At 44.8% G+C, this 8290-nt stretch overlaps 1 long non-coding RNA gene across 1 annotated transcript; it reads right to left on the reverse strand.

Annotated features, from left to right (window-relative positions):
* Positions 1 to 5270: 5270 nt before the first annotated feature.
* On the reverse strand, positions 5271 to 8140 carry LOC137478032 (uncharacterized). The gene is made up of 2 exons (XR_011001364.1): positions 5902 to 8140; positions 5271 to 5772 (listed from the first exon to the last, which is right to left on the reverse strand). It is a non-coding gene; the product is annotated as an uncharacterized lncRNA (long non-coding RNA).
* Between the last annotated feature and the right edge of the window lie 150 nt (positions 8141 to 8290).

The following is an 8290-nucleotide window of genomic DNA, read 5'->3' on the forward strand; positions in this document are numbered from 1 at the left end:
GACCACCAGCAGACACAGCTGGGGCTTCATCTGAGGTGTGTCCAAGCACACACATCCAAAATGTGCTAAGCCCTATAATAATAGGGAGAAGGTGGCCCCAAATATGTTGTTTGTAGCATGAGCTAAATGCTAATTTGAAGCTGGTTTTCCTCCCACTTTGCTGGGTTATCTTGACAGAACAAAAGCCAGAATTCCTGAGGAACTAGCAATTACTATCAAGTTTCCAAGGGCAAAACTCAGAAAACATCTTAAAAAAAAAGAAAAAAAACAAAACAAAAAAAAAACTGTTATAAAAATCTCTGGTTTCTGAAAAATAAAGAGTCCCTCCCCTCTGAAAACTCTGCTTCACACTGTCTTTGGTAGGATTTCCAAAATCACCTGTATATAAAAGCCTTGGGCTGGGTGTCCTTTATAGAAGGCTAAGATGGTGGATCATGACTCTTATGGTCAGTAAAATATTTTAATAAATTTATTTCAGGCCTAGTTAGGGGCTCAGCCTGTGTATTTTAGAGTTTGTACTGAAAGTAGCACAAGGTGGAAACTACTCTGCTGAAAAAAGGTAGACTGACCCCCACTGAACCTCTGCTATGCCTTATCCCTCCTTTCAGGTGGGGGATTTTCTAGGGAATAGAGGGCAGCTGAGCAGTTGGACTTTCCTATAAAAGGAGACTACAGGGGTAGATCATCTGGAAGACTGGGAGTTGTGAGTATTGGTGATATGTACTAGGGAAAGGGTGGGTTGCAGCACAACTGTAATGCAGGTTTGGAGATTAAGCCTCAGAAGCTCTGTGGTTTGGGCCATTGTTTAAGGCTGGTAAAGCAGCTGCTAGAGAAAAGGGGAAACAGATGAATTTGCATACTACTTATTATAACTGTGGAGGGGAAGGGGAGCAAAGCAATGCATGGTCTGCTCTCAGGGAGGGAAGCATACTTGGTTGAGTAGAGACCTATCTTTTTTGAATTCTCCCTTGTTTCTCTCTCTTTTCTGTAATTAGGTATGCTCTGGATAGTGTAAAGGAAAGTTTACCACTTTGATACTGGGAGCCTGAAGCAACCCTGAGCCCTCAGAGCCTATAAATATTTCTGAAAGCTCAGGGTCTCCTGCTGTTGTAGAAAACAGTGCCCTTGTCCCTAGCCTTACACGCAATGAAGGCTTGTGAAAATCTCTCTTCTGATGATATGGCAGTCTGACCTCCCATGTCGCCTTTCTCTACTTGTTGGGATATCATCAGGGTCTAGAAGTTTATTAATTACTTCTGGGGACAGAGCTGCTATTTTAAGTGCCTTTATTCCCTCTTCCAGAGGCACAGGAAAGCTATGGAGTCAGACCAGAGACACTTCTCTGAGGGGAAGGAATGGATGTAACTGGGGTTTAACTTGAGTAGGTGTATAAATTACCTCATACAGGTTCCCTTTTTAGGTCTCTGAACATCTTAATAGTTCATTGGTAGGCCCTTCCCTATGCCACAGCAGGTCTGCCGTGGGATCTCTTTGGGCAAGCCAGGCGTATTTCTCGGCTGATGACCTCTCAGATACTGGGGTGGAGGGGCAGAGCTCCAGGAAGTGCCATCAGAGGTGCTGGACACTGAGGCCATCCTCGGATGAGGTCTGTCACTGGCCTGCTATCTTGGTTGGGTGATGTCATCCTTAGTGAAGGTTGGTGTGCTGGCAGTGCCTGGTCAGGACACTTCATTGAGGTAACCCCTTGTTCCTCACATGTCAGAGAGTGTGGGGGTGCATCAAACAGCCATTTGCCTGGCACCACTCTTATCTGAGGGTCACTGTTCTCAGGTTTCTGTGCTCAGCCAAAGATTTGGCAACTCCCTGGTGCTTGTAACTAAACAGGAAATCTGGCACTTGTATTAGTGGGACCAGTTATTCCTTTAATGGATGCAGCAGGACCACAGGCTGCAGCAGGGGTTTGTTGCATAGGGCTAGGAGCAGTGGGGCTTAGTAGTTCTTGTGAAGAAGGAACAGGAAGATATGGAAGAGGTTGCTCAGCTGATCAGTGGCAGAGTGGGAATAAGCTCCAGTTCATGTTTTATGCATCAGGGGAAAAAAAGCACATTTTTAAAATTCTCATTAGACTTTTACAGGGGTAAAGGGGAGTGGGAAATTTCTGCTTGTTTCATACAGAGCCAGACCAGAGACACTTCTCTGAGGGGAAGGAATGGAGATAACTGGGGTTTAACTTGAGTAGGTGTATAAATTACCTCATACAGATTCCCTTGCTCTGTAATTAATTTAAGTCCTAAAGTGATGGGATTTATTAGTGTTCTTGCTGGCTCCCCTCTGGCATTTCTGGCAATATAGCCTTGGAGAACTCTCACTTGATACCCTAAGGCTTTCTCGGTGACATCTGTTTAGGTTGCTGGCAGCAGCAGTGGGGAAGCTTTAGAGGGCACTGGAGCCATGCCATCAGCTGCCATAATTGCTGGTGCATGGGGAGAAGTGAAGGCATGTTGCATTCTGAAGCTGGGAGGTTTCTGCTAAAAGTGTGGGGATTTGACAAGGTTTTGGCACTGGTAAAGAGGATTAGAAATTAGTTCCTCTAGCTCTACAGGTGCTTACACCCCAAAGGCTTTCCTTAAAGTCTGAGGCAGAAGTGGAAGTAACAAAGCTAAGCAAAGTTTTCAGGACTGTGTCAGCAGGACTGATATCACCCATTTCACACAGATGAAGGAGATTAGAGGAAAAAGAAAAGCAAGAATTGAGAACATTGAGTGAGGAAAAATTCATTAGCAATATCATTAAAGCATAGCTGAGCCAGCTCATTTCCCTGTTCTTCAATCATACACTATTTGGCTTCTTTCACTTGAGCCCTAAACAAATCCAACAGCTGTAGGCAATGTGTAGGCTCAGAAGGTCCCACAGCCTGAGGGGCCTTCTTTTGCCCTCAAAATGAGGTGCTGGGCACAAAAGCAAATATTCCATTATCTGCCCATGAAGGCAGGTGACAGTGGGAAGTCAGCTGCTGATTGCAAATGTTTGCTGACCACAGCTTGCCAGCTCCAGCTGCCAGGACCCAGAAAGCTCTCAAAGCCAGAACCTCATCAGTGATGACAATGGTGGGGGAGGGGAAACACTGGAAAAACTCTGTTGCATGTCTTAATAAATCATAATGTTGCTGATATCAGTGTGCTGGTACTGAAGGAGTTACTGGAGGCAATAAGCTCATCAAGCAGGAAGTTTTACTTGAATGGCTGGGCATGAGCTAGCACTGTACTCGTGCACACTTGGAGGTCAGGTGTTCATGAAGGATTTCAGTGATCAGGCTGAAACAGCACCAGAAAATCTGGAAGGAAATTTCATCTGTCAAAGCTTTTGTTTCTTTAGTTTAGTCACTATTGTCCTGTTTTGGACAGATAGTTTTGAAAATATAATCCAGTGGCAAGAGACTGCATTTGATTCTCAGCTTTGCCATGAATGCTCTGGGCTGCCTTTTGCAAGGCAGCTCTCTGCCTGTATTTGTAGATGGGGATTTTGCCTCTTGGGTTATAAACTCTCTCTGGGGAGGAGCTGCAAGATTGTGTGATCTGCTCAAAATTTTCAGTACTTACATGGAAGAAGGGCTTCATAGAAGGTGAGGTTATTGGTAGTTATTAAAAATAGAGGTCCAGATATAATCTGGCTGTTCTTCTATAGCGTCTTCAAAGCATCTGCTCTTGGCTGTGGTTAGTCAGAGGATACCTTTGGTCTGACACAATAAAGCTAGTTTTGTTGCAATAGGTAGTCAAACAACCTCACATTCTTTTTATAGATGGAAAAATCTGGCTGTTGCTTAATTGGAGGTACAAACTTCAGAGCCCTGGAGAGATGGGAATGCAGATTACCTGGAGGCAGATTAAAAGGGAAGTTTATTAAGATAAATTGTCAGGGGTCTCATTTATTTGCAGCAGTGTGACTTCCAACACTTGTTACTTTTCTGCTTTAGAAGTGATGAGTTTGCACAGATTCTGTAGAAGCCACAAGGCATGTGGAGATGCTTTAGTAAAACAGCAGACTCGAGCAATGCCCATGTTTGCAGAGTGACTAAGTAGCAGAGTTGGGTCTGCCAGTTCATGGTCTCCAGCCATACACTGAAGCATGAAGGGAAGTCAACATGTGGGTGATGGAGCAGAAAGCACTTAGCTGGCTCTTATGTGAGACCTTCTCCTTTTGACCAGATCTTGCCCTTACAGACATGCACGTGGTTCCTGTCAAGTCCCTCCACAGGGGTGAATTTGACTGAATTTTCTATAGTATATTTCTGGGGGAGGAACATGTACCCCACAGCTATCAATTCCCTCTGGCAAACAGTAGCATGTGTTTCACTGGGATTTCCACAAACCATTTAATGGTTTGTTTCGTCACAGAAGCTGTCCTGTGCTAGCACTGTCTGTCCTAGCTTGATCTGCAGGTGCCACCATGAAGATTTATGCGTGCCACACTCTCTTTAACATGTTTTTCCCAAACAGGTAGTATAAGGTCCTATTTTCTTTGCTATTGAATACTCTTGGGGGAAAACTCAGATTACAACTGCTATTTCTTAAAATATCTTTTATTCTTCAGCCGCTAATAGAATCAAGGTGTTATTAGTAAAGCAGATAACTATTCACACAAGACATCACTCATTCATGTTCACTGTTAGTGGGAGCAGCCATTAGAAGGCCAATTGCAATGTGAATGCTTGGAAGAAGAAGGTCATCCTGACTCACCACTGCCTTCTGGGCAGGTCTTTAGAAATTCCTTCAGAGGGCACTTTATTTCACCACATGCATACATAACTCTGTATTCTTAATCTGTGTAGGGCAGCCACTGCCCTCCTGGGTGTGATCCAAGTTATACAACCTGTTGCAGGTTCTAATGTGTGCTGGCAGCCTTGTAGAGCATTAAATGCTGGTGGTCTAAGTTTATAATTTTTTGCAAATCCATGAGGATTAGTTATCTCTGAAGCTTATCAGCCCCTAGGAAACTTTCACATAATATCTTTTAGCATAGATCTGTCTTGACTTCAGCCTGTAATATTTCCTGGTAACTATTTCTCCATCTGAATCTATAGAACCATACAAACTTGTACAAAGGGAGCTTCTTTGATACCAGGAGGTAGTATTTAACTGGGGTGGTGGTGGAACATGTATGTCCTCTGCAGAATATGTGATACTGTGGCCTAAGGTGGGCTCAAATTCATTTGGAATAAGCTAGATGGATACCAGTACTTGGGCACACTGATGCTGTTATCTTCCCATGGATGGAGTTGACATTTACCTGCTCCAGCTGGTTTAAGAGCCTGTCTGTATGTGACACATAGAAAGACTCTGCCACAGCTCCTCTTCATGCTTTGCAGGCTGGTTGGGGCTCTCCTGGTGATCCAGCTCTCTCACACGTGGAGTGATGACCTCCTCTTACAGCTGTGTTGTAATGCCCAGCATGGTGTAGAGCAGAGTTCCCTGCAGACCCTAGAAGGGTTAGGGAGGAGCAGTGTAATTGCGTAGCACCCAGTAGATACCAATTTACATCTCTGCCCTATATGGGAACTTATCAGAGCAGGATGGCCCAAGCTTTCAAACCAGGAGAGAGCTCTGTGGCATCCCAGCCATATGGTATTTAGTGCTGGTTACTCATGAAAAGGTTTGCTTGGGGCTTTCCTATACGTGTGGTTAATGAGAGTCTGCTCCTTTAGCAGGTCTCAGTCTGGCTCCTTTTTGAGCAGCAACTGGCTCACACTGGTGCCTTTGCTAGTGCTCCTGGTTGGCTTTCTGTGGTCTTGCCCAAATGAGTCTTGGTCTTCTGCTGCTGAAAGAAAAAACCCTATTCCTGGCTGCACAGCAAGCATCTCCAAAGAAATCTGAGCTATAGATGGTGTAGAGCTGGCCAGCCTGAATGTAAAGCCAGCAGCTAACCTGGAGAAAGGAGTATTACCATCTTGGGTGCCCACAGTGAAGGAAAAGGGTAACTGCTATGACATTCTTCCTAAATCCAGGCTTGCCTTTTCACTTCCATGGAGTCTGGCCCTCTGAAGAGGCTCCTGCCCTGAAAAGCCAAAGTGGATGGGAATAAGTGTTGGGTTAAAGGAGCACTGAGACAGAGAAGGCTTCCTGATCCACCATTACATGGGCCCTTCCCTATTGCAGGATGCCTCAGATCTTGTTCCCTGTCTTACCAGGAGGGCTGGCTTTCGGTGCAACTGCAGCAGACCCAGTGGATCTGATCTGTCAGCAGCCTGATGCTCTGATCCACATTACAGCCAGCAGCAGGGCAGCTAGGATGCATGGGGGAATCTGACTACTGTAACCAGGGAAACAGGAGTAGTGGACTTTTTAGGAGAAACCAAAATGGAGAAACATTCTGAACTAGTAAATTCATTCACCACATAGCACAGTGAAGAAAACCAAGAGGCTTGTGGTGCTGTGTGTGACAGCTGACTGTGTAGCTAGCTATTCCCTGGGATGGGGGAGGTGAAGTCGGCAGGTGTGCAGGTTAGCATACATTCCATGTCTTTCCATCGCTGGCGTTTTCTGTTAGTTTCCAACAACATTCAGAAGTCCCACACACAGTTATAAATTTAAAACATGTGGTAGCTTGTGTATCGTATGATAAAAAGTATAAACCAGCAGGAAAGTGTGAAAAGGCCATACAGACATGTCAGTGAAGCAGAGTCACTAGCTGTGGATTTAAGTGCTAAGTGAAGTGCTACAGGTTGTTTCACAAAGCCAAGTTTGTTACCCAGCTTACTACAGAGCTGTCATTTGGGAAATCAGAGGCATGTGCAGCCCTTCTTGACAGACCATGCTCTGCATTTACTTCACTGGGGGTTTGCAGTGCCAAGTGCCTTCCCTTCTTTATTTATTTGTCACTGTGATAGACACCCTGCCAGCCGTGGCAACTAAAGCATTTGTTACTAGTCATGCCCTTAACTGGAATTAGCTCCCACCCACTTTTCCCTGCCGGTTCAGTCAAACAGCTCTTTGGTAGCCAGGTTATTTCTCAGCCTCTGCTGCTGGTTTCTCTGCAATGGTACTCTTGTAATTGCTATCTTGCAGTAAGAACATTTTTGTATCAGTGTCCCTATCTCCCCCAACAGGAAGAGCTGCCTAACCCTGTCCTCTAAGCCACAGAAAACCTATTTGCAAATACATCAGGAAGGAGGCACTTTTTCAGTGGTTATAAATCTGAGCTTTTACTGGGAGGTGCTTTATCTATGCCAGCTAGTCTACAGTGTCTCAGTACTTTACACTGAGGATGAGGATAATTATCTTTAAGCTAACTCACTTTGTAAGTGAGCACTGTTCTCTTTCACTGCTGCACTGTGGCCTCCTCATGACCAGGAATCAGTTCTTCCTCTGCAGTAGTCTTCTCACAGAAGGTAATTGAGTGCATTTAATAAGCTAATGTGTTCTGAAGTGGGGTTTGTGTTAAAGATGCAATACCTGATCACAGACCGATCTTATAAATATTTACTATTTTATATGCCTGGAGCACTCCTATGCATTTAAACATTGACTGTGAAGAGAAAGCACACTTACAAGGATGTGTGTGGTACCACCCTTGTGCTAGAGCTGATGTCATGAGGCCAGGAAAGCTATCTGCCCTGTCTCTTGGGGACAAGAAGAAGAGGCTGGAGGCCATTGGCACTGACACCATACACTGTGCCCAGGTAAACATTTGGGTTGGAAATGTCTGTATGTGCTAGCCACATGGGAAGGAGGTGTATCTTTAGGGTGCAACTAAAGGGCAAGGAGGCTGAGCTTAGAGCTCTCCTGTGTCCCAGCTTAGTGGCTCTACTGCTGCGTGACAGAACAGCACTGGGCAGGAGACGCAGAAGTGTTTCTCAAGCCAAACAGAAATCTATCACAGCACAACCCATACTGCAGCTGAATGAAAGTAACTCACCAGGGCAGGGAAAACTCAGCTAAAGGGTTACTGACAAAGATGTGTCTGGCAATTAGTGATCCTTGCAGAATGTCCTGTACCTGCTCAGATAGAAGAAGGAGCTGACAGTAAGAATGCTGTTAAGAAATTAAATGTGTCCAGTTCTCATAGCAGAAGCATTTATTATCAGTCTGTGCTGTTCTGTTAGCTCAAGGCATCCAGATAAGGATGAGGGCACAGAACAAGCTAGGAGAGCTGTGCCTCAACCCATCAATCATTCAAAAGCATTATGTATGTGCAGTTAGAACTGATTTGAGTCTCTTGAGAAAAAAAAAAAAAACTCTGCATGCAACTCATGGGATAAGGTGGTTTAGCTTCACTGTTTCAGTGTCTTTCATTGCACAGGAGTTTTGTTATGGCAAGGGTTTCTGTAGTACAA

Source organism: Anomalospiza imberbis, chromosome 8, assembly GCF_031753505.1.
Source record: "Anomalospiza imberbis isolate Cuckoo-Finch-1a 21T00152 chromosome 8, ASM3175350v1, whole genome shotgun sequence".
Lineage (NCBI taxonomy): Eukaryota > Metazoa > Chordata > Aves > Passeriformes > Viduidae > Anomalospiza > Anomalospiza imberbis.